The sequence below is a fragment of the Limulus polyphemus genome, unplaced genomic scaffold (genome assembly GCF_000517525.1).
Source record: "Limulus polyphemus unplaced genomic scaffold, Limulus_polyphemus-2.1.2 Scaffold976, whole genome shotgun sequence".
Classification (NCBI taxonomy): Eukaryota; Metazoa; Arthropoda; class Merostomata; order Xiphosura; family Limulidae; genus Limulus; species Limulus polyphemus.
This window is the reverse complement of record NW_013666586.1, coordinates 7,630-15,317: the sequence shown is the minus strand read 5'-3', so window position 1 is coordinate 15,317 and position 7,688 is coordinate 7,630.

Here is a 7,688-nt window from a genome sequence, read left to right as displayed (position 1 = left end):
TTATCGTTAACATTACACGAATAAATTCTACACAGACTTGACATTTTTTGGCAAGTTAAATTTAAGTTAACATTTAATCTAGAATATACATTTATACGCCTATTTAGTTATAGATCATTAACTATACATGTACTAATACATCATATATTTAACCTCACACACAAAAGAAATGTATGCAGAATTAGAATATCGTGTGTGAAAAAGCAAGTAGTAGGCCTAGCCTATAAAATAAAATTATGCTGTCTACCATAAAATAGACTACGTGAAAAGAGTAAGGCTTCCATTATAATACTTAATGTGTATAATGAGATTAAAGTCAGTACTTTTTTTCTCCCGGTGATTCGATACCTATAAGTGGATTTTTTTTCTTTTCATACATTATAAATTAGTGTTGCATTTTATTTGCAGTATATTTCGTACATCAGTGTCATAATGTTGAATTTTATCAAATTCACAAAAATATATTAAATTAACATTAAAGCGAATTGAACATATTACATACATATTTATATTTGAAATTTTGATATTTGAGGAAGGGTGACGGTGGATGGGGAATAGAGCTAAGCTTATCCTGTTCGGCAGAATGGGTGCTCATACTTGTTTTTTACATAAATTCACAAAACATTTTTTACTTATTGAAATATGGAACAGGGTAACAGAGAGAGTAGGATTTTGTTTTTTTGAAAACCCGGGCAACGTCGGGTAACGCTGCTAGTAGTTGGGATGGATTTATCTATTTTAATATCAACGTTTGTTTAGATTAAATTCATATTTAGAAACATACATAGCTTATACTGTTAAATATGTATTGCGAAACTCCCGCCTATTCTCCAACGTTGTAGAAGATTCTCGAGAGTAAGAATCAACAATATATGTGTGTACGTAAACGATTAAATGTAGCTTTGTATTGTTACATAATCTTAATTTTTTAGAAAGCCTCCACACGCCTACAAATATAACCAAAGCGACGCGCCAAAAGAGAGTATCTATTATTAGTTTGCTATAGTCAGTGTGTTATAATCTTTCGAAGCTATAACTGTTATTGTTATAACGCTTGTCAATTGGAAAATTTCAGATACTTGGCCAGGAACCTTTACAAAGTTCTAACATTACAAATAATTTTACTTCAGTGTTCTCATCGAACATTAATATTTTTATGAAAACATAATATAAATTCATCGTGGAAAACTCGGCGTGTGTTGCTGGTAAATAACGAAGGACAAAGCTAGCTGGCTCCCTGTGAAGTGAACTGTACCTACGTCAACTCGTAATCAACTCGCTCATCGTGAACCCTCGATTAGATATCGAAGAAATTCCAGACTAGAAAGAATACTTTATATTGCTTGTAAGTTTGTGAAACTTTTGTTTATAAATCATTGTTGTAATAACTATTTCTAATAACTGTTATTGTAAATTGTATTGTTGCGTGTGTATATTAAAACGTATTTGTGTTAAAAAAGAAAAACTGTGTTTATCAATCTTGTTGGCAAACATCATAAACTGACTATATATTGGCTTTTACTTAACTACTAATTCCAAAGTACAATTTAACAACTAAATTTAACGTATAATGTAGCTCGGTTTCATACCATTTGAAATTCTAATACGTAAAATAGTCAATAATTCTGTTGGTTAAATTTATTGTTGTTCTCGCTCACGCAATTAAAACATTATTTTAATCTTGAATTCTCTATCATGTCAAATTATTGTATATTTCTCTAGCCTCATGATGACCGTTACAAATATACTTTCCTCCGCTTTTCGTTTGCATCTATTGAAAAGTGCATTCAGGTGGTCCCAAAATGCGCTCGCGCCTTACTGACAAAAACTAAGTATTATTGTAATAGACTAGCGTATACCCCGTCAAAAATGACGGGGCAAGTACTACTGTCCCACCCCATAGTATACCCTAACCTTACATTTCATAGGTAACTAAAATAAATACATTTTGCGAAATCAAGCTTGACCAACAAAGAGGCAGAAAAGTTCAGTCGAGGCATTCAAACGTCGGTAAATTCCTTTGTGAGCCAATCAAAATTATGATCATTCATGAAATGAACTCGTGGTGCATTCACAGAATTATTAGTAAAAATCAGTTAGGTTAACAACTTATAATAAATATATAGAAAAGCCAGTGCGTTTTGGTAACAATACGCTCCAACAACGGCTTTTATGTCACGTTGCTTAGCAACAAAAGTGAACGTAATATTGTTGTTAGCCTATGTACTGAAAGTATAAAATCAAATGCATAGACAACAAAAGTAGAAAAACTTGATTAAGGAGTTTTTTAAAATTAAAAACGTTGGTGATATAACAGAAAATAGCTTAATTAAGAAACGATCTAAGTTTAAAATTGAATCGATATTTTTACTTTCATGATAAATTCAGTGCATTTCGTCTTTAATTAGCATAAACAAACCAAGTTTTGCCCCCCAGTGGCACAGCGGTATGTCTGCGGACTTACAACGCTAGAATCCGGGTTTCGATACCCGTGGTGGGCAGAGCACAGATAGCCCATTGTGTAGCTTTGTGTTTAATTACAAACACAAACCAAGTTACCCAGTTGAAGTTGAAAATTTCCAGACTGGCTCAAAGGGAAATTAAAATGTAGGGAATTTAAGCCACGTAAATGTGGTATTGGGTGGCAGTAGTTTTCGAACGCGTGCTGGAGGTTTTGTAACTTATGAATGGTATTTTTTTTATTCCTTCTTCAGTGAATGATGAAAATATTGTTATTTAAAACTAATACCAATCTCTATGTATCTACAGTCTGTTTCGTTGATCATAGTAAAGAATTGATTTGTAAGTTGAAATAAAAACATGTATTGAATAAATAGAGTTGTTTAAACATTTGTTTAACAACAAGTAAAAGCTTGGAATGGTCTATTCTCTTATTGGGGTGTGTGTCTGTGAGACAGATTGGTTTCAGAGAAGTGTCGGCTGACAATTCGAAGAATTAAATTGTGGCGAAATGCTACAAGTTCTTCAAATACTTTTGCAATGATAAGTTTCTTTTTTGTCAGAGTAAAACAGTTAAATACACCAATTCGAAGAAATGTATTGTTATATGGTGATTTTTAAGACGTTTTTTTTGTACTTTTTCTTGTCAAAAAAAGAGACGCATTGTGGTTAAGATAAATTGCATTACCTTTACGTTGTACATGGTTTTTATGCACCTAAACTATGTTGTGACGTCAAGCCACTGTTGCTATATGTAACTATAGAAACAAGCCTCGAGTCCAATTCATACAGTGCCCTATGAGAATTAATTTTTCTTGTATCACCATACATTTCTCCCACGCATTGTGAAATTAAATAATTAAAGATTCCTACAGAAGAAATACAAGAACAGTCAGTCAAAACAAACAAATATTGAACGAAACAAGTTTTTTTTAAAAATAAATTTAGTAATTGTTTCGTGCAGGACAAAACGATCTTCAAGTTAAATACAACCAACGTTGTCAAACTGTAAGTAAGCTTAATTAGGTAGTTTGTTTTATACCAAGTCATTACTAGAAACATGATGTAAATGAAACACAACACAACAAAATCTTCCGAAATTATTTTCTAAAATTATGTTTAGCTCCATTCACATGTTCTGCTTTATCATGACACCAACGCTAAAACAAGTCCAGTAATTGGAGGTTGAAATAATACTTCACGTGGATAACTTGCATGTCTTAAATTAATCGTTTATTCATACAATAAAAATAAATAGATATTTCAGAAACTACATCGGTTTTGGTTTCTATAATTTTAGTGAATATGCGTATAATCTGGTTAGTACAGAAAATGTTTGTTTGTTTTTGAATTTCGCGCAAAGCTACACGAGGGCTATCTGCGCTAGCCGTCCCTAATTTAGCAGTGGGCTACTCTTTTACCAACGAATAGTGGTATTGACCGTCACATTATAACGCCCCCACGGCTGAAAGGGCGAGCATGTTTGGTGGGACGGGGATTCGAACCCGCGACCCGCAGATTGTGAGTCGAGCGCCCTAACCACCTGGCCATGACAGAAAATGTTTCAGATATCACAAGTGTGTGTGAAGTGTATGCCTCCACTACTCAAGTCATTTCATGGAAAGTTTAAGACAATAGGTTTAGATCAACGATATCTCCGACTTTAAAAGGATTATAATAGTATTACTTCAACCTTTTCTAAACGGTTCACAATACGAACATATTTAAAACTTGTGTAATAACAATATAACGGTATATTAAATTAGATTATGCATTACATTAATACTCCTGTTACACAACTCAAATGATTGTTTCATAAAACGAAATATTTAAGGATAGTTTTTTTAATCCGCTGACTAACCACCTGGCCACTTACTGCAGAGACATCTTCAGAAATATAATGGTGCATGAATAATCGTGTAGAAACAAGAGCAAGCTCATAATAAGGGAAACATATCCTAACTAAGTTTCATGATATACAAACCAAGCGGTTATGCCATCAGTGGTACAGGAAATAGAAAAAAAACATAATTTTATTTGTTAACAAGAAAATAATACTTCACGCAAATAATATAATAAAATACATATGGTACTGTTTATCCATACAATGTATAAACTAGAGTTCTCCGTCAAGTTATTGTGAGGAGCTAACTCAACCAACTTCGAAACAATTAACTCAGATGTGTCCCCTTAATCGCAACTGTTTATCCATACAATGCATATAAACTAGAGTTCTCCGTCAAGTTATTGTGAGGAGCTGGCTCAACCAACTTCGAAACAATTAATTCGGATGGGTCCCCTTAATCGCAGAGTTTAAATGGAAAAGTAGTCGGGCAGTTATTTCAATTTTTACTACATGCAGTCGACGTCAAATGTTTGTTTGTTTTTGAATTTCGCGCAAATCTACACGAGGGCTATCTGCGCTAGCCGTCCATAATTTAGCAGTGTACGACTAGATGGAGGGCAGTTAGTCATCACCACCCACCGCCAACTCTTGGGGCTACTCTTTTACCAACAAATAGTGGGATTGACCGTCACATCCTAACGCCCCCACGTCTGAAAGGGCGAGCATGTTTGGTGTGACGGAGATTCGAACCCGCGACCCTCAGATTGCGAGTCGAGTGCCTTAACCACCTGGCCATAAGCGTCAAATGAAAATGACGTTTGACGCCGCTTATAATAGTGGTTCTTTCTTAAACAAAACCACTAAATACAAACGGCAGAGTGTATGAGTATTGGTTGGTTTGTTGAATTTCACGCAGATACTCGAGAGTTATCTGCGCTAGCCGCCCCCAATTTTGATGTGATAGCATAAAGGAAAGGAAATTAGCCAACTCCACTCACCGCAAACTCTTGGGCTACTTATTGTGGACAATTAGTGGAATTCTGCGTCACTTTATAACGCCCTTACGGCTGAAAGGTCAAGCATGTTTGGTGATAGGATTCGATTTCGTGGCTCGAAAATTGTGGTCCGAGCGCCCTAATCACCAGGCACAAACACTGGAAAGATGAAATATTTATCAAGTTTGAACGAGAGGTTATTTTTGGCTCTATGGCGAATGCTTCAGTTGCAAGGATGAGTGATTGACTGGCAAACAAACACCATTGTGTCCAGGGTCTACACTGCTCGATAATCAGATAAATGTTGTCTAATGTGGGAAACTGTAGTCGGGAAAAAGCTATAATACAGAGATAGGAGGTAAACATCTAAAATTGTTGAGGTTAACAGACGATCAACTGCAGTTTAATCGACGTATAACTTTAATAAAGCTCCAGAAACATGCAATTTCACCAGAGCAATGGATACGGAGTTCCTCTTAAGTAACTCACTTATCTTTACAAACAATCGAAAGAAATGTATCCACGGGTGCCTAAGTCATCAGAATTTCCCCGTTGACCAATGAAACTGTAATGTGGTCAGATATTATTCATGATCCACGTTGCTGTATAACGATGGAAGAGTTAGAATGTGGTGACGACCCAATGAAGTCAAGAATCCATTCAGCAGTATAGTCTTCACCGTGTATTGTTCTGCAATGATGGTAGGGTTAGAGTGTAGCAACAACACAATGAAGCTATTGACTCCTCCGACATGGTCTACACGGTACAAATTCTTGAAGATGGTGTGATGTTGAAGGGCTCATTTACATGGCGTGGGCTAGGTTCTTCTGTTCATACCTCATGAATATTGGACAAACCAAGCTGACTATATGCACCTCACCATGCTCGACTTTTACCTAAAATTCCACAAGCTTAAACCGTTCATGACTGGCTAACCGAAAATGATATAAACTTTCAACATCTAGCTAGCCTAGTCTGCAATTGATTGATTTCAAGCACATCTTGAACCTATGATACGTTTTAGAAAGACCTATCAGGGGACATAGACATTACTGACAACTACTTGGGTTAGAAACGATGCTGATTAAGGAATTGAAGCAGATACCTTCCTGCCCCTAGTGCCACGTCGTATCGTGGCTTTAATTGAAGGCACGTGGCTTGAAGGTTTATAACTGTTGGATATATAAGACTGTTTAGTTTTTTTATAACAAGAGTTAAATGCAATTATTTTAAAGGCGATAGTTATGACAAGTTTGGTTACGTAACTTCGTAAGAGTCGTATATTGTGTTTGTAATCCATTGTTGTCGAGGCTTTATTGTTAACGTCACATTACTCGAATCTTCGTTATTTTTCGAGGCCTCAGTGAATCAGGTATTTATATAAGTGGCGCGTGAGCTCAAGTTAATAATAATAATAATAAGTCAAGTAAAGCAAATTAAAGTAGAAATAGAGAAAGTTAGCAACGTGAAGTTAGCTGGCGTGCGAGTGATTAGCTTTAACAGGGGATATTTTAAAGTGAGTTTCACAGTTTAATAGAGATAAGGAGAATAATTTTTCTTGTCAGAGGATGTTCTAAAGTAGTTGAACATGTATGTGTGGACTTTGACGAAAGAAGACAATTATTTAAAGTTCGAGATACAACTGGTAACCCACGAGGTAGCGTAAGTGAATTATTCACTGATACTATTGTGATAAAAGTAGAGAAAAATAGTTCGTCTCGTTAATTGGATTCTGAAGTAATTGAATCAGCCTAAGTGGACATTTGAAAAGAAAAATATAATTATTTAGAGTTTGAGATACATATATATAACTTGTTTTGAATATATTATTTTAAACCAAGTGGTGTGTGTACTGTCCGTTTATTGTTCGAATTTATCGCCAAGTCACAGACACCTAGTGTAGAAGAATCTTCACCCACTCATATTTAAAACCCTGTAAATAACGCTAAAATTCGGAATTTGATCCATGGGATGGACATAGCACAAATAGCCCATTATGAAGCATAAATGACACAAATAAATGTCTTAGAATTTTCACACAAAGTACAATCTGCTGATTGCTGTCCTTAATTTTGAATTGATAGACTAGATGAAAGCCAACTAGCCAAAATCACCCATCGCCAGCTCTTGTGCAACTCTTTTCTGATTTTATTATGAGGTTTAACAGTCATAGCGCACCCACAGACTGAAAGGTTGGAGCGTGTGTGACTATGGGCCATGAACCATGAATCCTCAAAGCTACTTATTCAGTGGTAACTATTGAAACATACAGTACTCTGCAAAGGACAAGATAATATTTTGTCATTATTTCCATTTTATGGGGCTAATTCTTCCATGCCATTACAGAATGTAAATCTCAACACTATGGTAATGCTTCTATGATCCCT